The sequence below is a fragment of the Taeniopygia guttata genome, chromosome 1 (assembly GCF_048771995.1).
Source record: "Taeniopygia guttata chromosome 1, bTaeGut7.mat, whole genome shotgun sequence".
Classification (NCBI taxonomy): Eukaryota; Metazoa; Chordata; class Aves; order Passeriformes; family Estrildidae; genus Taeniopygia; species Taeniopygia guttata.
This window is the reverse complement of record NC_133024.1, coordinates 58,429,783-58,455,435: the sequence shown is the minus strand read 5'-3', so window position 1 is coordinate 58,455,435 and position 25,653 is coordinate 58,429,783. Positions and strand designations below refer to the sequence as shown.

The window sequence follows — 25,653 nt, the reverse complement described above, 5'->3', positions numbered from 1 at the left end:
TAGAGAGGCTGATCAACAGCTTCATCTGCTTTTTGCAATTGTATGGGTTAAACAGTCTCCCTGTGACAGGATCAGACCAAAATAGTCTTAACTATAATGACATTGCTGCTTCTCAGGCAAATATTTACACATGTGAGGATAAAGCATATATGTGGGTGGTGACAGGGAGAGGTACAAGAACAACTACATTGTCTTGTCTCTGCTTTGCTCAGAGCCAGCTTTAAATCCCTGCCTAGACCCTGGGCACTCTGATGACCTGACTATCCCTGCCCACCCTTTGAGGGCTCCCTTGTCCCAGGGTCCAGGACCCCATGTCATCCCCCAGGCATTATTCCTTGCCCCAGCAACTCCAAGCATGTTGGTCTTGTTATCCGATATATACATTTGATTTTTATCTATCATACTAATTGTTTTGCAATATTCGGCTGTTATAATCATACTGACTCAGCTTTCAGGCTTTCACAATAATTTAGCAGAACAATACTTTGCTTAGTTACTCTTAACTGATCTGCAATTCCCTTCAAAACCTTGCTCATACACTTTCCTTTCCACCTTTTTTTTTTTTTTTTTACTCAATTCTGCTGGAATCCGCCCTCCTGTGTTGGGTGAGAGGACATTAAGACACACGCAGGAGAAAGTATTACACAGCACTGTTGCTGTCACAAGTCCCATGTGGCAGATGGACACGATGTCATCTTCACCAGGAGATTCATTCCCAGCTGAGTCATTGCAAGGCATGTGCTACAAGGGGATCCTCCGTATGTCCTATCAGTTAGAAAGTTTTGTGGCACACAGTCTTTGAAAGAGTTCTCCCATGACAAGGAAAATATTGTCTCTTTGGAACAAACTGTGATCAGCTGCACAACAGAGCTTAGACACTCAGTCACTGCTCTGTATTTTGACACATTGGAGAAATATGACAAGGTGTTTTGCCTTCCGTCTGAGGCATCTCATTTCTCATCTAATAAGCAATTTGCTGCCAAGTCTTTAATTAGGACTATATCAGAAAACATTCTTTTTTGTCAGCAAATCATGCAACATCTGCCTGGTAATCTATCTTGCCCCATTTCCTCATCCAGACCAACAACTGAAAATAATCTTTAAAAAAATCATCAATTTCCTGCCTACTCAGAAAAAAAAAAAAATACAACCCTACTCAGTCCTGTATTGTCTGACTCTCAGATGCCTCAATTCTTCCACTGTCATCTCCCTCTTGTGTTATGCTCCTTCTGCTGAGCAGAGCTGCCCTGAGCAGGGGGTGGCATGGGAGGGCACTCTCTCTGCTTAGAAAAGTAAAGAGAATTCCAGCCACCTCTGGCTGTCAGGTGGAGCTGTCAAACCTGGATGGTGAGCCAGCCCCACAGAGCGCAGGGAGTGCAAAGAGGGCAGCACTGCTGCCTCAGTAAGAGCACCCACCATCCTCAGTGGAAGGAGCCCATCCAAATGTATTGCTCTCCCCCGTGCAGTGCCCCTAAGAGCCAGACACATTCCAGATCTGTGTGATTGGTATGGGTCACATCAAAGGGAAAGAAGATGCCAAAACCGCAGCTGCCCTCCAGTGCGTGCTTGAAGCAGCTGTGCTAGCAGGGGGATTCAGGGATTCTGCAATACTCTTACTTTCTCTTCCTAAAAACAGGCTGTTGGGAACATACTACGGAAATTCCCACACATGATCTGTTTTGGTATGTATGGAGATTACAGTGTATCCACAGATGGGTTTATACACATTAGGAAGACTTGTAGCAGCTTCTTCAACTGTAATTATTTCCCATCTGTGACCGTGAGACCTGAGAGGAGCAGGCTGCTGAGGCAGGCCACCCTGCTGAAGAGGCAGCTCTGCTTTAACACTGTGCTATGCACAAAGCTGGCCTATGGTTCATGTGAGGCAGACGTCTTATCCAGAGGATTTATCAGGAACTTCGCTTCCTAAGCTCTGTTGATTTATTTTGCATGAGAAGTGTGGGTGCTGGGAGGAATTCTTTGGTCCTTCCTTGCCGCTGCCTGCAGAAACAGAGGGCTGCTGTGCATCCATCTTAATTACAGTGTTTGCCTTGCAGAGGTTTGCCTTTCCAAAGCTGTCTTCCTATGACAAAGGTGACAATCTTCACTGTTTTCTTCTGATCAGGAGCCGAGTCACTCCATTACAAAGCCCATAGGAAAGATAAGTTACTAATGCAGTTGCCCAAGTCCCTACAGGTTCACTGAAACAGTGCCGATCCAGTTCTTAAAAATAGCTCATTGTTGCATGCCTCTAATTAAATTAACTAGAAAATCTTAATGATAGCACTGAAAGAAGACAAACCTTTTTTTTCTATGTTTGCTTTCTTTTTGTTGCTTAGATGTCCGGCATTTTCTTCCTGTGAGCACAGTGGGCTTTGAATGGCCCTAGAAATTGGGCTGTTGAAGCCATATTCAGACAATTTCCTTATATCTGCCTACTTTAGATATTGCTGCTTCTTTTCTCCCCTTAGAACTATCCTTTAAAACAAGTAGACATTGCTTCCTTTTTTCAGGTGGCACAATATTTGTAGTTAATAATTTACATGTACAGATAGGTAGTCTAGTTCAGATCCTCAGAAAAATGCAGGTGATTGGAGTGAATTATATTCCTACACATCTTCATAAAACTGAATTTCCATCCCTGAAAAGCAGTATTTGTCAGGGTCTTTAACATCACAGGTGTGTTACCCTTAAGTCAATGGCTTTCAGCAAAACAAAGGCATTAACTTCAGTGGGAATGGGTAGAGAAAGAAAATTCCTGTTTGAAAGCTGAACCCCAAATATACAGTTAGTGTTCACTTGCCCAGAGAATGTTGTCTTCTAACTTTGCCTGAAAAATAGGCTGAGATAGAAAATAATATCTGAATTTCTCTTCATTGCATCAATAATTTTCATTTGAGTATTTCTTTCCCCTAGCATCAATCCCAAACACTACTTAAAAGCAATCTACTCCTTGCTCTGGTTTCAGAAAAAGCTGTTTTACTACTGTTTATATAGCACTGAAATCAAGTTTATACCTAATGCTATCAGTGTTTCTTTTATACCACACATGTACATAGAAAAACTTCCTGGCGAACGACTATTTCTAAAAATTTCATTACTGAAATTTCAGTCTCAAGCATTACTTCTCCTCACAATCTCCAAGTCCATTCCATTTGGGTAGCATTAATCTGCTACACAGATGGAGGCAAGACATTCCCATTATTTGCTAAGATAACTAATTCCTCCTCAATTTCGGCTGACAAGGCTGTTTTGAGCTCTTCTAACCCAAAAAAAAGCTGGCCAGAGTGTATTAGGAACTCAAAGACACAGTCCTTAGGATTAGTTACTGCATCTATGCAAAATGTTAAGTCTTTTTATTTTTGTTCTTACAGGCCTGGGAATATGGAAGATGGTAAAACTGCAGGTCCTATATTTTATACTTGATATAAAAAAGCAGTAAGGTCTTATATTGTGTGGGATCAGCTTTCTCCTGCAAGTTGAATGTTCAAAACTCACAGAGACCAGTGAGTTCTTTGCCTGGGGAAAACGTGCCTTTTACCAAATTTTAAGATAGTCTCTATAATTAGTGGTCTAATTTTGTTGTGCACAAATGACCTTACCCACCCAAGTGGGAACACAAAACTCTCATTTGTGAGCTCAAATTAGCTGAATGTGTGTCCTCAAACAAGCATACCCTGAGTCTGCTGCATACATAATATTAAGCATTATGTATGGCAGGCTCTGAAACTACAGTCAACAAATGAATATGAAACACTACAGAACTATTTTTGGTATAATATAGGTGAGGCTAGGAAAAGGCCAGAATGAAAACTTGGACTTTTCTAAATTGGCTCCAGTTCAGATCCCCAAAGATGAGCAAATTCTCTCAAGAGACTTGGGGCACTCAGAAGAATTTGCAGTATCAATGAATTGCACTAAGTAAGAATATTAATATTTGACCTCACAATCTTGTCACTGCTTCAGTACATCAGGATCTAAAACTCCCCTGCTGGAGTGCCTTGAGGCTCTGCAGGAAGAAGGTCTGTAAATCCCTGTGAACCAGCTACTCTATACCAGACAGAACAGAACACTGTTAAATGAAGTCATGATCCCAAAAATATTCTTGCATCACACTTATCTCTGAGCTGGCATTTATAGCCTTGATATTCATACTGTGCCTATTTCTGTGTTTGTAAGCTGCCTACCAGAACAGCCCAGACACTCTGAGCCTGATCATTCCTTAACAGTTGGCTGTTCCTGGTTCAAAACTTCTCTCTCCTTTTCAATTATCTAAATAAGACTGAAGGAATGAAGAGTGGCAAAGGCACTAATTAGTGCAGACAGTGACCCAAATCTCCAGGAAAAGCTATGAGAAACCATCATGGCAAGCAATGTGTGAACCACCATACCTTGATTTTTTTCTGTGTTTCCTGCAATATTCCAGAGGGAAGCATAGTACAGTAGGAACAATAAATCCTATTCACCTGCCACAAGTGGAAGAGTCATTTACTTGTGAGTAAATACCCCAATTCCATTCTTGTCTTCACCCTTAAGAGCTACCTTCTCTACATAAGTAGAATTTGTATGAACATCAATTATTGTTAATTGATATCTATAACTAATATCTATAACTATAACTAATAATTAACTATAACTAATATCACATTTCTGAAATTGAGGCTATTTTTAGTTCCACAACACAAAAAACTTAAAATGGGTGAAATAATTTTCTTTAAAAAGTCACAAAATGCAAAGTGAATTACTTTTTTTTAAAGTTTTTCTGAGCTAAAACCAGAGTCAAGTTTCACCCTAGGGCAAATTTCTATAAATGAGTTATAAATCTCTAAATAATGAGGTTTTTAATGAAAACAAGGCTAACTCAGTGTGAACTGTAGCACAGCAAATTGTGTCACTATAACTGTAACTTAATGGAAATCTACAGAATATTGAATTTTTTTTCTGAATATTGCTTAATTTATCAAAACCACATCATTTACAGCATATTCTTAATGAGGCAAATGCTTATCCAAGGATGTGGCAGAGATAATTACAAAAAGCACCAAGGAGACACAAAATGAGTAGGTAGAGGAATAAGTCATGTGAGAGAAGATGTTGTTGTTAATATTATTATTATTATTATTTTGTAAATCTGTGATACCAATAATTGTATAAGCTATACCTGTGGGAGATGGTGGGAAGAACTGAGGACAGGAGGCTAAATGGAGGGAGGCATACAGAACATGAGTGGAGAAGGCATTGTGGCTGGTGAGTCAGTAGCATCATCTCTGATGTTTTCTTCCTGAGGCATGGTGTAACTGCTGTGTGTGTAGCATTTTTAACTGGAAGCCTGAGATGCAATTAAGCAAATGAACAGCTAAACCCAAAGGCTCCCAAATTAAAGAAAATGTTGACAAATTACCTCTGAAGTAAATAGCACTCATCATTTGTGCACCATTTTATATTTTCAAGGCATTGTACAAACATTGAATAATGAAGGACCTTTTTTTTTTTTTTTTTTTTTTTTTTTTTCTCCCTGGAGTTTACAAGAATTAAGGAATCTACAAATTCCTTAACAGGCCAAAAATCTAGTGCATTAACCAAGGATAGCAGAAGGGACATCAAGCGATAGCTGGCTACAAGGTACACTCATGGAAGATAAAATCCCAAACCAGCTGTGAATGGTGCAGTGCTGACCTGGTGCATTAACACCATGCATTCATAGCTGCTGGTCCTGAGCAGAGAAGCCCTCCCTCCCAGCCAGGCACAGCGTGCCTGAAACATCACAGAATTCACCAAGGGGATCACAGACCAGAGAACTGTATCCAACAGCAGCTCACATCCGCTGCAGGGAGAGCCCATAACCACCACACGGACAACATTGCTCTTTCCTCTCTGGAAAATTGACCATCATCCAGAAAGGAATGGGAGATTCATAGAATGGAAAAAACTGTAAAGCCTAATGTCTACAGAGTTCACTTGCTGAGGGAATAGCCATGTTCCTGAGTATTAATTTTATGTTACATACTCTTACAATAAAATACATTAACTATTTTGGCCATGAGGGAAGAAGCACTTGCCAGTGAATGCCCTTATGATAACGTGATTTTGCAAAGGATCCCTCTGGTCTCACAATTCTTTTTGTTTCAGTTTCAAAATGATCCAGTTTTCATATTTCTCCTGTTTACTCCAAACACAAAACTTCTTATGGTACCCTGGATTGTGGGAGAAGAATGTACAACTCCTTTTTAGATGAGGACACCAGAAACATGATTTTACCACCTTAGTCAGTTACAGAAGGTGGATGTCACTTTCCCTTTCACCTGAACAAAAGCTTATTTGATGGCTCACCATCCTGTGAGTTCGGTAAACAAAGATGTAGCACTGGTTTCTCTGCTTTAAATGGAAATCAATCTTCCCAATGTGAGTTAAGTGTGCTACAAAGAAATATACCAAACCTGACTGCTCAGTAGTTTAAGTCTAGAAAGCCTTTGTGGATCCCACAGGAACTTCAGACTAATCTCACACTCAGCTCAATATATAGCATCTCTGAAAATGGACACAACCAGGACTGCCAAAGCCAGGCAATAGCGCAAGCACTGGAGTCTTCACTTCTGAGGAGGTTTAGGCACATTGCTCATGCCTCAGTTAGACCTGTGTGGCATCTGAAGTGCCGGAGTGTCTTTCTGGATGTGGGCATGGGTGCTAAAGATAACATTAACAACACAGCAACAGAAGCCCTTCAAGTCCTGGACTGTCAAACATTGAGTCCTTAGCAACAAATACCTTCTGAGCAGCGAAGGCTGGATCACAGGAAGAGATGCTGAGAGTGTTCAAGTCATTTTGTGACTGCGTAGTGGCTGCTTGTGCAAAAGATACATTTTCAAGTGTTTGCAGTACCACAGAAGCCTTGCAGCTGGTTCTGAGTCATTCTGAGCATCAGAAAAGGTGATGATCATTATAGGAAATGATCTCCAGTTACTTCAAAATATTATTCTGGAATGGAAATTTCTGTGAGTTATTTGCTCTAGGAGGTATTTTGTGGTTATTAGGCTCATTTCTGTTGTTTTTGCAGAAAAGCACTGCCTACTCCTGCCCACGACTCTGCAATGATAGGCACAGCTGCATCCCATGAAGACTTACCAAAGCATGATTTAAAGAAAGCCAATAAACAAAACAACAAATAATAGCTCGCTCAGCAGATGCTGAACATAGTGTCTTATGCTGGAACATTCTGGGATTCTTCCTCCTTACATCACTGCTGTGAATATTCACCAAAGCTCTCACAAATCAGAGGCTTTAGCACCTAAGAGGACCAGATTCTATTATTGCAACCTGAGCCAGAGGATTCACATAGCAGCCTCACCATCACGCTGCTGACTGCTGCCAATTCTCCTCTTTGTCTCCAGGCTTCCAGGACAATGGTCTGCTCTGTTCCTTCCTGGATAAATTTATCCCAGCTGTTCAGCTAAGAGATTATACAAGATCACATAAGTGCTTGTTGGAGATGAGGATTGCTTCCAGGCCTAGGAGCAGAAGCATAGAGGCCAAGCAGCTGGGACTACTTGCTGGTTGAAAATGTACTGAAGGTACAAAACACCAATCTTGCAAAATTTTCAAAGAAAATTTTCCTGACACGGACTTCCATTCTACTGCATTCTAATATCCAAAAGGAAATGGTAGCAGTTTCTTGACTTAGGCAATTAAGTTTCACCTGCTGAATAAAGCTTTTAAAAACAGACTGCAGTGAGTAGCTTTTCCTGGGCAAGAAGACAGCCTCATAATAAGGGCTTGCTCTCTCATATGTCTATGGTTCCTGAGAGACTACAGTTAACCAGGTAATTAAGGTGGAAAAAAGGAGCTTAAATGGTAGCCTAAACCTGTGAGAAAGGAGAATGATTATAAACAGTGCAGACCATATTAAAGAATTATAGTAAAAAGAAAAAAAAAAAGCCTCAGGAGGATTAAAGTGTTAAATAGTAGCTAAATAGCAAAGAGAGAGAGAGAAGGCAGTCTAATGCCTCCTTATTTTTCTTCTTCTTTACCTTATCTTTGTAATCCAGATTTAGCAGAAATTTTTGGATGCCTGAGGCCCTGGTGCTTGAAAATCGGATGCATTTTCATGAGATTAATGTTCTCAACAGGGATGGGGTCAGGTGAGGGATTTTTGTAACTTCTTACTGCCAGACAGCCACTAGGACATTGGTGGAGGTCTCAGCACAGGTCTTACACCTTGCTCTCCCCTTCCCTGGGAGGCAGTTCTTGCAGGAGGGAGCTGGGCAGTCCTGTGAGTACCACTGTTTATTTGGAGAGGGTAGACATGACATAAAACAATCCTTTTAGAATCTGGTATCAGAGGAGAAAGACACTCTCAAAAAAAAGAAGGAGAGAAGACTTGTCTGAAAATGAAGCATGGATTGGATAGAGAGCACCTTATACGCCCCTATGGCGTGGTAACCCAAAAAAAAGATGGATTTCATTGGGAAGCAGTTTATGACCACAGCTGATTTACAAGGTGAGTCACTGAAGCACATACTCTAAAGAAGGCAGTGCCAAGTAAAAACTGACTACATGCGGCAAACCACACACCAGCCCTGCCTCAAATTCATGTGTGCTGGCCATGTTCCTGTGTCCAGCCTATGTACCAAACCTAACCCAGAGTGAGACACCCCTCCTTTCAGGCTTGGCAATGCCTGTGACAAGACTTAAGTTTAGAGTCAGATAATATATCAAGCTATTTGCACTGTGTGCCTTTGTCACTTGCATGAAGAAAAGAGACCAGCTGAGAATCTGTGTTTAAATATAATTTAGCCTGTCAAGCAACAGTGCTTCTCGGTGGGAGGTGTTTAAACAGGAATCAAGGTCCTTGTCATGAAGCAGCAAGGTCAAAGACACACCACCACTGTCCCAGCCCTGCTGCCACCTCCAGGCTCTGGGGTGATGAGAGGAGGCTCCAAAAGAACAAGGCAGCAGTTGGGAGAGCTGAGGAAGCCGTGCTGCAGGGGTGGGAGCGGGCAGATGCCAGCTCCTGGGGCTTGCATTTCCCGAGGCAAACATCCCTTCTTGTTTTTCCTCTGCTGCTACCCACTGCCAGCAAGCTAGTCTGCCCGTGCATGTATCTAGCTCCAAAATCAGCCACCTCCACAAATCTTCCCCATACTGAGCTCCCAGGTCTGCCTTGGGGAAGCTGCCTCTGGGTAGGGAAATTCACCCTCTTGCAGGCACAGGGATGGGAGCAGTGCCAGAGCCACCTTTACACATCCTGCCACCTTTACACATCCTGCTGTGTATGCAGGCAGCTCATAGCTGCCTAGTTACACCAACCCTTGAAACAATCATTCCAAGAAAAACACCTCCTTAAATAGCGGTGATTTGGGTGATTTTAAAATGCCACCGCGCTGCTGCACGGATCTGCTGCCTGTGGCCGAAGTTTTCAGTACTGACATTCACTTCCCGGCAGCACTGAATTCTGCGGCTCCGGGTCCCTGCATTACTTCGAAAATTTGCCCGTATGTACCCTCCAAGATCTATCAGCTCAAATTACTGACACAATCAAATGCTTACTGTTTTCAGTTCTGCAGAGCTGGGATGGCTGAAGAGCAAGCTGTATCTACCTCTAGCAGCATCATCAAAATTGCTAGCTAATTTATGAGTTCCAATGCCTTATTATTGCAGTGAAGATATAAGAAGAAAAAAGAAAAAAATTTATTAGGTTTTATTTCCAGTACCCATATGATTCTTGAAACTGTCATTGAAACAAAAAATATCCATCCCTATCCCCAAAAAAAGGAACCTATTTTTCCTCAATGGCAAATTATTTTCTCAACACAAGAATAAATTGACTAATATATCATTTTTATTATAACTCTGTGTGGAAGTAAATTCTCAAAAACAATGGTCATTATTATGAGCACAAATTTTGCCACTCATGATTGTAGGCAGTTAGTAACTGAGCATCCTGGTGTAACCCAAACTTCAACTCTTTTGGCATCATCTCTGTATTTAATTGAAAGTACAAATAACAAAGCATTGGTGGCTCTTTGCGAAAGCTGGGCACCTCCTCAATGGTTGTAAGCATTGTGGGACAGACCAGGAACATCTGGTTAGAAAAACCTGGTTAAAACAAACAAGGAAAACAAAACAGATGCCCAAAACCAAACACATGCAATACAAACACCCTTGGAACTAAAGCCTGAATAATCAGACTTGTATTTTCTGTTTGCTGACATGGCTTCTAGGACCCAGAGTCTGGGGTTCATTGAGCTGCCGGAGTGAGCTCACAGTTTCTGTGGATGAGAGCTATATCCTTGAATATCTCCTTTTTTAAAGGCTTTTCAGGAGGGTAGTTGCATCTAATTCATTTCTTGATGGATAGGACTCTTCCTGAGGAAGCAGGGTCTCAAACTTCTTCATGCTGAGGAGGAACTCAGAAGCAAGCTTCACTCAGGCAGTCTCATCTCAGAGCTGGTCACAAGCCCTCCAGTCAAAAGAGAGGTGGAATTTAAGTTAACCTGCCTCTTTTTACTGCCTTTAATCTTCTACTTCCCCCACAGTCTGATGGGCTCCTGACCTCGGAAATCAAGGCCCATCCAATAAGGCAATCACCAGAGCACAAGCCATCTCTCTGATCACACACTGCTTCAGAGGAGGCTGGTATTAAGCAGCCAAGTGTCTTAGTTCTGCACATCTGAGCTCACCACACTTCTTTAAAATCCACATACACATAGCATTGAGCAAGTGTGGAGTCAGAAGCAAGGACAAGGAGGAAATATCATGGACAGGAGAGTGCAGAAGAGGACACAGATGATGAAAAAATATGTTTTGGACAGGGAGGTTGCTCCCACTGAAGCTCCATGGAGGTCTGAGAGACCAGAAAATGTTTGTGCAGCTGTAGCTATGACCCACTTAGACCTGTCAAGCCTCAAGATTTACGTCTGAGGGGAATTTGTTCAGCTGATTCCTGGACTGGTGCTCTGCAGCTTGGAGAGCAGCATCAAGGCAGATTTTCTCTGTCTGTATCCCCATTGAGCAGCTATATCCACTGCAGGAGGTACCAGGCCTAAGGGAGGTTCTGGCAAGGGATGGAGGCAATGGAGTTTTTCTTCCTATTGGGCCATCACTGGTTGGTACCCTCTGGTTTCATACAGCAGCCACAAGTAACATGGATTGGATTGGATTGGATTGGATTGGATTGGATTGGATTGGATTGGATTGGATTGGATTGGATTGGATTGGATTGGATTGGATTGGATTGGATTGGATTGGATTGGATTGAGCTGGATTGTGAAAATGTGGTGTCAAATGCCATCACAGCCATCTGTCAGGTATTCTGACACCTGAAGTTTGTTACCTTGAAAATGGCTGATGTCAGCCCCAGGTGAAGTGACTTGCATGCTGAGATTGCAAAGAGCTCTGATTTAATAAAATAAGGCATTATCATAGGTATTAGTAATACTAGTTTTGTTATTACAGCTTGTTTGGCACACCTTCTAGTTTTAAAGGCCTGGAGAAGCCTGACAGCTGATATGGGGATTAATGTTGTCATTTGCTATGATTACCAGCAAACCTTTCACTAAATTCATTGCTGCAAGGTAAACTGTATTTCCACATTTGCTCTTGTTCTATGGCTGCAGCAAGCTGTTAAGGTAGGACTTGGGATTTAGCTGTTTCAACAGAAACGTGGGCAACTGATTCACTGTAATTTGGCTGTCATGCTATTTGGCATTTGTTGGGTTTTTTTTCAGTGCATGCAGACAATGATTACTGCACAGGCAGAGATGTAGAGGCTAATTTTCAGGGACCTTCAAGGCACCACTCAGGTTCTAATCCACCTCTTGTCAATAATTCTTTCTCTTTTGAAATGACTGAAGCACGTTCTTCATTCACCAGGTATTAAATGAAATGTATGAGTTTGAAACTTCCATGGTGAAAATGCTAGATGGAAATAAAAGGGCAACTGCTTTGTAGTTATAGTTCTACACAGTATCAATATGCCCATTTCCATTAAAATATTGCACAGTAAAGGTTATAGGAAAGGCCATGCTGCAGCAATAGTTTGATTTGTACTGCTTTTCTCTAGAGTACATAAGTCCTGTCTTAATTTTGTCAGATGATATGCCAGCCTAGAAGAGGGTATGCAATTAAGAATGAAAAAAGCACAAATAAACAGTGCCATCTTTTGGGCACCGCTTAAACTCCACATATGTTAAATTTCAGATACAAGTAAGGTACAAATGTTACACATGGATGTGCGTGCACACATATCCATGTGGCAGGTGATTTTAGGGCATCAGCTTTGCTGTCGCTTGAGAGGTGGTGATAGGGACTCAAAGCCTGAAATTCTCTATCCAGGTTCCTGTAGCTGATCACTTCTCTGCTGTGGTATCCCAGACTTCAGCAGCATGTGGTGCAGAACAGTGCCTGTTTCTGGGAATGCCTGTGCCATCTCCCTGATGGATGTAAATCCTATCAAGACAGATGGATGGCTGAATATTTCTTGTGAGTGTTTGTGTTTTGAAAAACATGGAAAGTAAGAGTAAGGTAGAAATGCAGTGTTTTCATTTCTGTAAGGGGGAAGAGCTTAATATTTTACCAACATGACATCCAAATGGATTACATGCAATATAAGACTGCAAACTTTTGGGACAAGTTTTCTAATGGAATTTGCATAAATTACTTTCCCCCGATGGATACAGGCTTTCTCACTGTGATCCACACTTCCACCACTGCTGGGGTTAATTATTTCAACACATTGCTGTAAGGAAAAGGAGGGCCTAAAATAAGCTCCAGCCCCATCAGAACAAGCCTTCCAAACCATAAACAACACCACCTCTGGGTCTCAGGCATTGCCTTAACTTTTTCTGAATGCCACAACAAACTTCATAGGTTTTAGGTGTAATTATATGTACATTTGGCTAAGAGTTGGGTGCTCAAAATCCCTCTGAGAATCTGATCCAACCTTGAAAGAATATTAGATATTCAATGACACTTTTCTAAAAAGATACCCATAGAAAGAGTTATACAAGGTTAAGGGCTAATTACAGGCTGACAGAAAAGTGCTGCCCTTACCAGTGATATTTGTGCATTGCAGTCATCACCATTACAGCTGCATCATGGTCAGTTGTAAGCAAGAAATCAACTCCCTGAATCATAACAAGGGATTGGGCAGTTCTTGAAACATGCAGGAGCACTCTGGCCAAGAAGGGACTGTACAAGGAGACAGGACACCAGTCAATCTGCTTCCAGGTAAACGTTAAATAATAATTTGTACCTGAACTGAGCAGTGCGATCATTGATCATGGTTGTGTTTAGTCATGATTAACATAACTTCTCAAGGCTTATTATTCAGTAATCCTGCATGATTTCAGTACACTATGAGATCAGAAGGTCAAGCCCTTGCAGCTCCTTCTCTGACTTCCTTGGAGACGCGGCACTAAATCCTTGAGTCTTGTGCAGACACTGTAGTCCTGGATCCACCAGAGTAAGCAAGGACAATAAGACAGAATATTCAGAGATAGAAGAAGTGATGACACTTACTGTTGCAGGCAGGAACTGAAGAATACAGACAGGCAGACAACACTGAGCTCAGGCTGGAGGGCAAAATAAAACAATTTCTTTTTTTGCACAGATTTTTAAAGATGTTTAGGCTTTTAAAGCTTCAGAAATTAGCAGGGGCTGGTTGTCTCTGAAGTTCAGCTGTACAATCCCAAAGTTTCTTTGACAGACACATTCCTGTGCATCTCCTGTCTCTGCGCTCTCTCTTTTTTTTTCTGCACAGCTGCGTGATGGGAAGGCAGTTTACTCTGTTACATTTCCAGATAAGGTACCACTCCTTAACATCTCTCTAGGGAAGACCTAGAATTGGACAGGGGCCAAAAACAAGCCCATTTAATTTGGAGATCTCCAGATTCCCACTGTGATTCTTTACCTTAGCTATGTTCTGGGTAATGATTCTCTTTTCAGATTAGCTTTCTCCAGCTAACATTGTTCTGCTCTACATTTTTCTTCTTGCCATCATTAGATGCTAAACTTTTAATGTTTTCCCAAGGATACAGAAAGAGGTCTGATGTGCTCTCTTTATTTCTGTAAATTGATATGCTCCATTCTCTTACTCAAAGGAGTTTGGCAACAGTGACCACAGCCCAGTTGTGCATGGCACACATCACACATTGCAGAAAGATCAGCACACAGATCTGCCTACTCTGCTTACCAAGCATATCATTTACTGCTTTGCAAAGAGTAAAAGGCTTGATTAAATTCAGGGTATGTGTGTTTGCCAACCTGACTTGAGTTCATACTCAATGGAATCAAAGGAATCAAAATTTCATTATTGAATTGGTGTACGCTCAAGAACAAATCATTATCTTTCTCATCTGCAGACTCTTCAGTGGCTTGCATGTATTATTTCCGCATGCAGTCTTTTATTTGAATTGGTTATCAATAAAAAATGTTGTATCCAGTTGCTTTCTGGTGACAAGAATGCATTGTTTGGCACTGTTTGATACGGATACATTTTCAAGTTTCTCTTCTCTACATTACTGTTGAAGTAATGTAGAGAATTACTGTTCTTATTAATTAATGTTGAAGGCCCAGGGTCAGCCAGGGGGATGCTACCTTAGGCATCTGCTACAGATTGGAAGTTACAATAGAAATGTCAAGATTCAAAGAAGAGGTGGTGCCTTCTTTAAACAACTGTATGAATTCTCTTGTCTAAAGCTCTGGTTCTCAAGGTGGTGTTTACCCACTCCAGCATCTGCCGTGGGGCTCAGGCAAGCCAGGAGATTTCTAGGATGTGTTGAGAGCAATTTTAACAGGCTGAACATCTAGGGAGGTGTTCAGCCAGTTACACTGCTTGGGAACAAGGAATGACTATATCCAAGCATGTGATGACTGACACCCTTGGCTGTTGGGACCATGAGTTGGTAGAGCCTATGACCCTTAGTGAAGTGCAGAAGACAAATGGTGCAAAAATTTATTATGAATGGAAGGAGAGTGGACAACTTTTTTTTCAGGGCAGCAGTAGGCAGGAACTTGTGGGAGGTTGTTCAGAGACCCCAGGAGAGTTGGCTGTGAAAAACCACTTTGGAGCACAATAATAGTGCACCCCAATGGGCAGGACAGAGCACATATGCCATTGATACAGCAGGAGGGGCCAGCCTGGTTGAACAGGGAAATGCCAAGCTCAAATGTCAGAAGAGGATATAGGAAAGGGGAGAGAAGACAGGCTGTCAGGAAAGAAGATAAAGACATTGTGAGAACATGACAGAGGGAAGTATGGTTGAAACCAGTGTGAAAGGCAAAAAAGAGCAAAAGAGCTTGAATAGTCATGACTCTTTGGACTTACACATCCTCAAGAGATTCACTCCACACAGAGTTCTTGCTTCACAATTTATTGTGTCAGCCTTGCACCAACAACACAGAGATGGATGGAATTATTTCAGTGGGAAAATAACATTGTCCTCACAAGAAAAAAAAAAAAAAAAGCAATTTTGCATGAGAAAATTTTCAGTTTTGTTCAAAAATGTTTTGATTTTCTGTCAAGCAAATTGAGCAGATAGCAGCCCAGCTGCTGACTTGGAAAGCTCTTTCAGCTGTGTTACATGGTGGCAAAAAGTCAAATCAACCAGAGCCTGCCAAGGGGGATTCTAGAGGCTACTTCAACTCTTTTGGTTTACAGTCAGCTCTTCTTCCTCATTTATATGCCCAGCAAGGAAAGCTAAGTTCTTAATCTTTCTGCCTTGCTGGATTCTGCTCAGCACATCTCCAACCACAGAGCAGGAGGGAAAGGTAGGCAGCCCCTGCTACAGCTGCTGGAGCTATGGGGACATGTCCTTGCTCCTCCAACCCCCAAGTAACACGGAAACTGCCAGCTGATTTCACCTGACACCCACTAATCTGAACCTTCAGATGAGCAGCCAGAAACCTTCCCTGTGAGGCTGCTTTAATTCTTCACATCTCTTTTGTAATTTCCACCTCTAGTTCATGTGTTTTGTCAGTTTTTGTTTGTTTTTTTTATTTTTTGTTTAAATCCAAAGGCTTTCCTTCTGAGGCACCATCAGATTCCAGGCCAGGATGACCACAAGTTGCTTCTCCTGAGTCCTTCAGGCCACAGAAGTCCAGGGATGAGTGTGAGGCCAAGTCTGCAGGTGGGCTCCAGGCCATCCTGCAGTCAGCTCTGCCCAGTGCAGAGCAGGGCTGCAGCAGCAAACAGCAGAGCCACAGCCAAACAGCACACAAAGCACAGGATCCTGTGTTTAAGCTTTCATCCTGCCTGTGCTTTCGTCCTGCCTGTGCTCAAACTTAAGTCTTTTATTCAGTAGCACAGCCATACCCTTTGGCACAGACCAGGACCTTGCTTCAGACCACCCAAAGACATGTCTACTGACCACGGGGAACCCACAGCATCTTCTGAGCCCTCCTTACTCCTTTTGACACTGAAAGAGGTGATGTCTCCCTCTGGACTCCCGTCTTCTGGAAGATGTGCAACATGTGCAGCTGCTCCTGGAAGCTGCTCCTGGAAGGCATCTGTGGGTGACCCCCAGAAACCTGGGATTTGCCACTGATACTGAAAGCTGCACCCTCCAGGAACAAACAGGTCTGCCTGGACCACTGTGGTACCATAAAGATTTAAAGTGGGATTTTAAAATGTCTCAGAAACCTAATCCTCACATGACTGGCACTTCAAAGGCTAAGGACCATTGTGCCCTACTAGTGGCAGTCCATCTTTTCTAGGCATAATGGTAGTGTTTCTTTGCCATCATAATGCTTAAAACATTTCTTAGGGATGTGTTTTATCAGCCAGCACAAGAATTTTCTTGGAGCTATTCATGCTGCTTATGTTCCAGAAAAACAAAATTAACAGTTAGTTCAGAAGCAAGAATTTTCATTTGTGAATGCATAACTAGAAAACATTTAAGAACATATATATATATGTATGTATGTATTTCACCATAACCCTACTGCCTAATTTGCATTGGCATTATGAGAATTTCAGCTCCTAGGTGAAAGTGGCATTTTGGAGAAATAATTCACAGAGAAGGAAATAGAGTGGAGTGCAAATGTCTGCACCTTTACTATGAGAAATTAAATGAATAACAGCTTGACACAATTGAACTGATTTCCAGGACTAGAGGGCAGGTGATGAATTCTAGCATGCACTGAGGTTATACCAGATAAGAGCACCATTTGAAATTTTACCAGGTAACCCATTTCCTGCTTCAGATTTTTTATGATGTATTTCAAATGAAAAGGAAATTCTAGGTAGTGCAGCTGCCTTGCTGTGTTATACGACTCCAGTCTGCCAGTGGCTGATATCTGGTGCAGTTTAAGTGCTGTAGATGCTGGCTCAGAGTGCAATAAGCAGCATAGATCCTGGTTAATGCAGATATTTCCTTTGGCTTTGCTACAGGCCAAATCAGAAACTGCAAATATCTCAGTATCTACCCCTTGCTTGTTAGAGGCAGCTGCCAATGAGATGTGTCTCTAAAAGGTCCCTAAATCTGGTCCCTTTATGTTACATCTCACTTGGGGATCTTGGGTGTTTTGGGGTGAGGAGAAGACTGATAGGAAATAGAAGTCTGCTTTGATCTTAGAGTATTTAGATTTTAGACACAAAATAAGAAAGGAGGAAAGGTCTTTCCAGGCACAGCCACTGGAGAAGTGGGGCCAACATCTCCTTAAACACAAGAGATAGAAGGACCCTGAGAGGATAAAAGTTCTTAGTTGTCTTAATCAGTGCACTGATGCTGGGGAAGAAGAGAGGAAGATGAATAACTCCCACCTCCCTTGGAGCAATGTGTGTTGTCTTATATGTGCTGCAGACAGGGAAAGCTTTTCAGTGTGTACAAATAAGGGTGAAAAAACTCCATTTGTCTAATTGACTGACCCCCTGGGACAAGTTATTTGAGCTCCATGTAAAACATAGTTAGCTTTGATCACAATTATTACAGTGAAACCAAAGGCTAACCAAGGAGCTCACCAGCCAAGGGGTTACACAGGCACCAGAAAGCAGTCCCTGGGCATTGGTGGAGGCAGGTAGGACTCACAGCAGATGCAAATCAAAAAACAAATCATTGTGGCAAAGACTTTCAGTGCCAAATGGATGCAGGCTTCCGAAGGGTGGCAAAGGGGTTGCTGTGGGACAGCAAGCTAAGAAAGAGGGAGAGGGACAGGGTATGGAGGAGAGGAGGGCCTTGAGCTGAGCAGAGGAGGGTGGCAGAGATGCCACAAGAAGCAGGATGTGAGCAAGCAGTCAACACAGGAGAGAAAACGAAGGCAGCAAAAGTCCCTGGCATGCATTCTCAAGCCTGCTGGCTGCAGGCTTTCCCCTGAGCAAAGAAGAGGTGTTGTCGTGCATGTCAGCAAGAGTTAGATTCAAATGGAGTCTTTGCCCACCAGACTGGGGCTGGACTTATTTGGGGAAAATGTGGCTCTGTTTTATCTCTTCTCAACAGCCATCCCAGCATTGGTCATTCTTCCCTACAGTCCTTATAGTACGTACACTTCTCATTCCACACAGTAAACAGGAAAATTCAGAGGATTGGGTTTTTCTGGGACAGTGAAAGAATTCCAATGCTCAGCTCTCAGGAAAATTAGTAGCTAAATCCTTGAGTTCAGCTTCAAAAATCTCAGCCAGATCAGTCACTGCAGTTGTTATTCTGTATTCACATAGTTTTGGCCAAGTGCATTATTTATGGTCCTAAATACTGTCCATTACTGTTTGCTATGACACTGAGTTAGGACTCACTGGGAATGTTAAGAAGAACCTGCAGATATCAACCCTTTCTTGAGCAGAGATCAATGCTTGCAAGAATCAGCACAGATATGTCAATCTGTCAGAAGGGTTAGTTTTGGTCAATTGATTCTACAGACGCGTGGAGCATCTGAGGCTGCTTCTCCCATTACTGAGTCTAAAGAACCCACTGAGTATTCTAGTTTTCATGTATAATTTCCAAAAGCTATCTACTTTGCATGGTATTGTGAGGATTATTAATGTCAAAATGTTTCATTGGTGAATTTAGAAAGCTCTAAATTTCTCCTCTGACCCCTGCAAACCCAGGTGTCTTTCAAACTTGCCAGAGCAAACCTCCCCCTTATTTATGCAATTTATAGAAATGGAACCAGAAAAGTCTGTGTTGAATGTTCCTGCTCAGAAAACTTTAAATTACTCAGCTAAAACCACAAGCAGCATCAATGTTTGCACCACCAATTATTTTGAAAAGGAAATACATTTCCATTTTCATGAAGCAGAGTAAGATAAAGTGATGTTTTATGAACTTCCTCTTATGTGTCAAGCTGGCTTGGTTGATTTTTGGATAGCACTTCATCGCATTGAGTCTTTTCCAGGAAATGATAATTTACGAGCTTTTGAAACTCATACTCCCCCTCTTCACTAGTCAGAAAGTACGACCTAGTTTAAGTTACAGCTTGAAGATGTGACCTAGTTTCACAGGTAGCCTGCACACACTGAACTCAGCATTGTAAAATCTGGGAATCTTTTCTTCACAAAGAGTGAGTTGGATTGTCATCTTGGGTCATTGCTCCTTTTAATCTGATCCCCGAAAAATTAACAGCATTGCTTAATTTAGAAAGCTCAGGGGAAAAAAAACCAACTCTAGAAGTACTTGATATCCTAGATTTAGCTCCAATGATTAAAAAAGGCACGAGGGATCTTCTGTAGATCCCTGCAAAGGACGATAATCTGAGGACCAGTTAACGACCTCTTCACCACTGAAGGCACAGCTGGGTAGCCCTGTGGTTGGGAAGCTTGAGCACAAATAGTGGCTGGCACTGCTGACATGGGAACAACCTGGGAGAAACACAGTGTGGTGTGGGGAGGGCACAGATGCCAATTTTTTCCATCTCACACAAACAATGAGGGAGGAAAATGTTTCCTTGCTTTTCTGGTCTCTCTAATTCATGGCTGAATATTTAAGCACCTCTGAACATTGAACAAACACCCTGCTTTATACAGATCCTGGATGTATTTGTGGCTTGATGTAAGCACAGCAGTTGGCCTGTTACCTCTGGGCCAGAGAGCACTGGCATGCTTTCTCTTTACATCTCTACCTGGACCTTGCCCAGATGGGGGCAGTTCTAAACATGTCCAAAATAGCAAAATATGCACCCTAGAAAGCAAAGACAGATGGTGAGGGTGGGTCTTCTACACAGAAATGATCCAGCAGCTTCTCTGGAAGCAGCTTTTCTCTTAAATGCTGTGATTCTAGCAGAGCACATCACAGCTCTAGCAAAGGCGTCAAAACCTTCATGAGCTTGTCCTAACTGCTGATGACCATTTGCAGAGATCTCCATGTGGTTTCCTACTACTTTTTCAAGTTTTTCACTGCATTAAATAAGGTTCTGCCTTAGACACTCTAAATACCTGAGAGCAGTGCTCATTGTCACAGCCAAACAGATGAACAAGAGGAATAATACTAGAGAGAAAAGTTTGTATTTTTTTTACCAAGGGAGCACCGCTGTAAATAAAATGGAGGTTCCTCTACGTTGAAAGTTACACATAATCACATCCATCACATCAGTGGCTTTGGGGTGATGAGCCAGACTTCCAACAAATGTCTCAATTCCATAGCAGAAGAAACACCTAAATATGCAGCAGTGAAATTTAGGAGTAATACAGAATTTGAGACTTCAGAGGCACATACTGAGTTAATTTTCCTGTTAAGAAAAATTAATGCCCTACAAATATGAGTATGGGGGAGCCATAGGGATGATTATGTGTCATCTCCTTTGCACATAAGTAGAAATGAGTTAGGTGAAAATGGTATCGCAAAGGTTACTTGCATCACCTAAATCTAGGTCACATCATGAAATTCAAAGAAAACTTCTGAGTTTACCAATATATTTTTAGCAAATACCACATTTCCAAGTATGCAGGAGTTGATAATACGAGAAATACCAGTATTTCGGTTAGCCTGATCTTTTCTCACTTTAATATTAGTCCTGTGGTGAACTTTTGGATAAAGGTTATATAATGTGAAACAAACATGTAGAAAGGGCCTTGGTCTAGCCCAAACTTGGCTGCCCGTCTCCATGGCTGAAGCAGCATGACACTCCCTGTCACCTTCAGTCCTGTTTTACTCTCTGTGAGAAGCTGACCAGGGTGTGCTGGTCTTGATGTTCAACCCAAACTACTGACTCCAAACAAAAGCCAACAATGAAAGATAATTCATTGGTAACCATTGGGCAGCATCAACTATAATTACTTTGAGAGGAGGAGCTGGTATTAAACCCATGGTACATTCTTGGTGTTGGTCCTTATTTTAGTGGCTCTTATAGTCTGTTATTTTTTCCTCCCTCTAATGGCCAAGAGGGAGAGGAGATCCTGCCCTGGCAGTGGGAACTTGCTCCAGCAGACTCTTTGGTAACTGGCCCATTCCCATTGTTGATTCAGACTGTCTCGTGTTGGGAACAAACCCACATTCATATACTTTTTCTTTTTCTGTAAGAACTTAAATTACTTTTCATTGAATGTGTCTCCAGCCCATAATGGTCATAAAGGCCATCTGCGCTCCCGGGCATTTGGCTCACAAGAGGAGCAGCGGATGCCAACTCGAGCCTCCGTTCAGTTTTGTAAGCATCATCAATACCTGGCAAAAACAACACAAGTAGAACAAAAAAAGCCTCTTTACCACTAAGGCATAATTTCTGCCTGGATCTTATTTTACACAATGCAAGCGCCTTTGAGATGGAAGTATGGAAATCTTTGCAAGTCAGGTGTGTCATATAACTTCTCTCTCACTAGATGATAGCCTCAAAACTTGGCATGGAGCAACTAGAAGCCCTTGTGCCTATTGCTGGCCTGTTCCTGGCTGGGATGCTGACAAAAGATGGGTCATTATGGACATTTTATGAGCAAAGATACTTCCACCACTTATTCACTTGTTGTAGATCTTGTCATAGACATTTGATATCATCCCTTTAACACAGGCATAAAAATGTCCAAACAAGTTAATAATGTTTATTCATAACAGACCTCACAATAGGTACAAAAACAAGGTATGTCACCAATGAGCAAATATTATTCTCAGGGCTGTATTATCCTCAGTTACATAGGTGCTATATTTGAAATAGATAGAAGAAACATTATTTGCATTGCTGCTTTGTTTTAAAGCAGTTTTTACTGCACAGTGACAAATATTAAATATATATGTAGCATATATTAAAATAGTGACCAGCCAAAAAAAAGGCTTAAAAAGAAACTGTCTCATATAAAACTGTTTATGATAATGTTACTGATGTTAGCATGAAAACATCCACTGATTTAAAACTGGGAAGCTCAGCCCTTTCTTACCAGTGCTATATTAACCAGGATTAATAAAACTGAATGAATTGTAACAAGCAATTTATGTATTTTGGAGGAATTTTTCACATTCAGCAAGTCTCACAGCACAGCTGGGCCAATAGAGTTCTCAATTATCTTTTTTATGTGAGCTGCTTTGTTTCACAATCACACACATCAGCAAAATTCTGCAAGTATGCAGATGGTACATACCAGAGGACAAGAGCAAAATTGAGGAAATTTGTTTAGATATTTTCAAATAAATCATGGGGCATTTTGAATTGGTTCATATTTTGGGGAAAAAATGTTTTTTAAATGTAATTTTAAGCCAAAATGAAAAAAAAAAAAAAAAGATAACAAAGCAAGAACAGAATAAAGTGCTACAGGAAGCAGAATGCTGGACTGTAGTCCAATATATTTGTGAGTGAAAAATAGTAATCATAATACTACTTTTTATATATATAATAAGACTAATGAGGTTTAAATAAAATTCTCTTTTTACATAATGATATGTCTGTCAGATTTGAGAGAAAAATGCAGATTCACATAAATAGTAACTCAATTACACATTTATAGATGACAGGTGACAAGAGGTGGTGAATTCAACAGTTGCTCTCAGAAAATAGTAAGCAAATTAAAAATACTCTGTGCTACCAGAGTATTCTCAAATTTATTCTTTCTTATTGACAGTGATAGATTAAAAAAAAAAAAGGCAAAAAATGGGCAGAGACTCAGTCCTGGACCTTTGCTGCCCACACAGGTTTATTTTAGCTCTTATGCCAGCCCTGTCTGACCTGCTTGGAGGAGCCCTCTCTGTTGAGCCCTGGGCCATGCAGCACATATGCTCAGTTATATGTGATAAAAACACAACTTAGTGGGTTGCAGTTTGGTAGGATCTTCTGCTTAAGAGGGAAGCTGGCTTAAGCTGCAAGGCTGTCCGCCACTCAGTGCCTCGTAACTCCAGCCCTCTTCCAGTTAGCAGGACAGAAATAACCTAACTATTCATTTCCAGAACTGCAGATGTTTTCCCAGAGAAAGATCTGGAGCCATGATGAGTGATAAAACATTACACCAGATGTATCTTGTTTTGTTTTAGATGTGTCACTGCATCTGATACTGCACTTCAGAAAAAAAAAAAAAAACAAACAACAAAAAACATTTAGTGACACTAACATTGCAAAAAGGTACAGGTCAAGCAGGGAGCTAGTCAAATTTCAAAGAAAACTTTATATCTGGGAGGTTTACACAGAAAAAGAGTAGTCAATATGCAAATGGTTGCTAACTAAACAATGTTATGTGTTATTAGTTCTCAGAGGCCAGAATAAGTATGTACAGGTTACATTTGCTGTAAATCAATTCACTGGGATGCCAGCAGGGTGGAGAGCCCACGCTGGGGTTAGAGCAGGCACAACAGTAAACTATGGACAAGCAAGGAAGGTCTGCTCCACTCTGCATTCACAGCCAGCATCTGTGGTGAACTGATTTTACCTATGATATCCCTGGAAGGTTGTGATTGCGGCCATGTGTTCACTTGTGATACAGTAAGGAAAATAATTCCAAACACTACACTCATCCCAATTAACAGAAAAAAGTGGGTTGAAATCCTTTAAACTGGTGGGATATGAAGTTAAAAAATAACATACAAGAGCGTATCTGAATCTCCCAAAAAGTTATCTGCCATGTGATCATATTTCAGTACCTCCAAAATCTGTCACCTGTCATGAAGAGGATGAGGGAAGGAGATCCTCTGTCAATCTTCCCCTTAAGGAACTGGCATCCCCAAAGCCAGCCACCAGGCATCCTTACTTACTGCTGATAATACAAACATGTAGGGAATTTGGAACCTACAGGATGAGGAAGCAGCCACATCACGATCCCACCCAGAAGGCTGGGAAAATGAACCTTATCATTTTGTGACTTGCAGCATGTAGGGAGCTGAAAGCAATTGGAGTTCCTGCTTGTCTTCTGTCACAGCCAAGCATAAATGGATTGGCATTTGGTGATGTGCCATCTGGGGAAAAGCAGCATGGCACAAGAGAGCAGGCAGCAAAACAGCACATGACTCAAGTGCTGAACAAATGCAAGGAAAATATGCCCTCTCTAAACTTCATAAAATGGGTTGTGAACAGATAGCACTAAATCAAAGATACCCAAGCCCTCACCTCCACCCCAGAAAAAATATTCCCTTGGAAGCACAGCAAGAAACCCCAGCACATCCATACTTAAGGTTAAAAAAAAGCAGAGAAAACCATTTGGAGTTGCCAAGAAGTTTTTGAAATCGAATTCAAACAACCTCAAGCTGACACAGGTTTCTCAGCTTTCCAAGACTGAGCTTTGCTTTGGAGCTAGTCACAAATGGAGATATTAGGCAACGGTATAGGATATACAGGATCAGACTCCAGTGAGCTAAAAAAAAATAAACAGTTGGCAAAATGTGCAGGTTGTGGTCCCAGATACAGCAACCAGGAAATACTGGACAAGGCACCAATACAGAGAGGGAGAAAGAACAAGAAATTGCCTATGTATAAGAGCACTTTCTGGTTTAGGTGTGATTTTTCTCCAATCACCGCAGTAAAATGCTGCACACAGCCATCTATATTAAGTTCTGCTGCAGACTAAATTTTTTTAACAGCAGAATACAAACATGTGGTTATTGTCTGGAGCCCTCCAGAACTGGTACATCAAACCAAAGGGCAGCACAGACTGCTTTGTGTGTCCAACCTGCTGGTTCCTTATTCGCCAGCTACTTTTCTTCATTCCTATTCAGCTCAGTTCTGGCACCAAAGGTTCAAAAATCTTTTTGAAAAACAAAATTCTTGTTTTTTCCCACGAAAAAGCACAGCAAAGCTACCTGAAAATGGGCCAAAAAAAGGGGGAGTATACCTAGATCTGAACCAAGGCAGTTGTTATCACAAGGAAAAGGAGCTGTAAGTCAGTAAGAGCAGGGTGAGCAGAACACACTGTCAGCTGGAAGGCGCCAGAGAAAAGGAAGTGGGATAGACAGAAAAAGAAACAGCCACTGGCTGGAGCAAGCTTGGGAAGGAGGGGGGAGGAGTGCCCAGGTGCCAAAATATGCAATCATAACCCCATGTATTAAAATTAACTCAGCAAGAACATGGTAAGAATATACAGATGTTTACATGCACACAAATACCCTGAATTTCAAATAAACTATTTCCAAGTAAGATTTTTTTAACATCATTTTTTCAGCAAATAATAATCTTCTACCCACAGACCAAAATTATCTTTGAAGATTATAAAATAAGAATCACAGATATGTTTATTGGCCTACAGCACATTCCCTTCTTCTTAAGGTAACTAACTCCATTAATTGATTTGTCTGCTCTTTTCATTAATTATGTTCTGATGAAGCACAC

At 41.5% G+C, this 25,653-nt stretch overlaps 1 long non-coding RNA gene across 1 annotated transcript; it reads left to right on the top strand.

Annotated features, from left to right (window-relative positions):
• Nucleotides 1-4,191: 4,191 nt before the first annotated feature.
• LOC121469920 (uncharacterized) lies at nt 4,192-7,720 on the top strand. The gene is made up of 2 exons (XR_005980246.2): nt 4,192-4,494; nt 5,522-7,720. It is a non-coding gene; the product is annotated as an uncharacterized lncRNA (long non-coding RNA).
• The last annotated feature ends 17,933 nt before the right edge of the window (nt 7,721-25,653 follow it).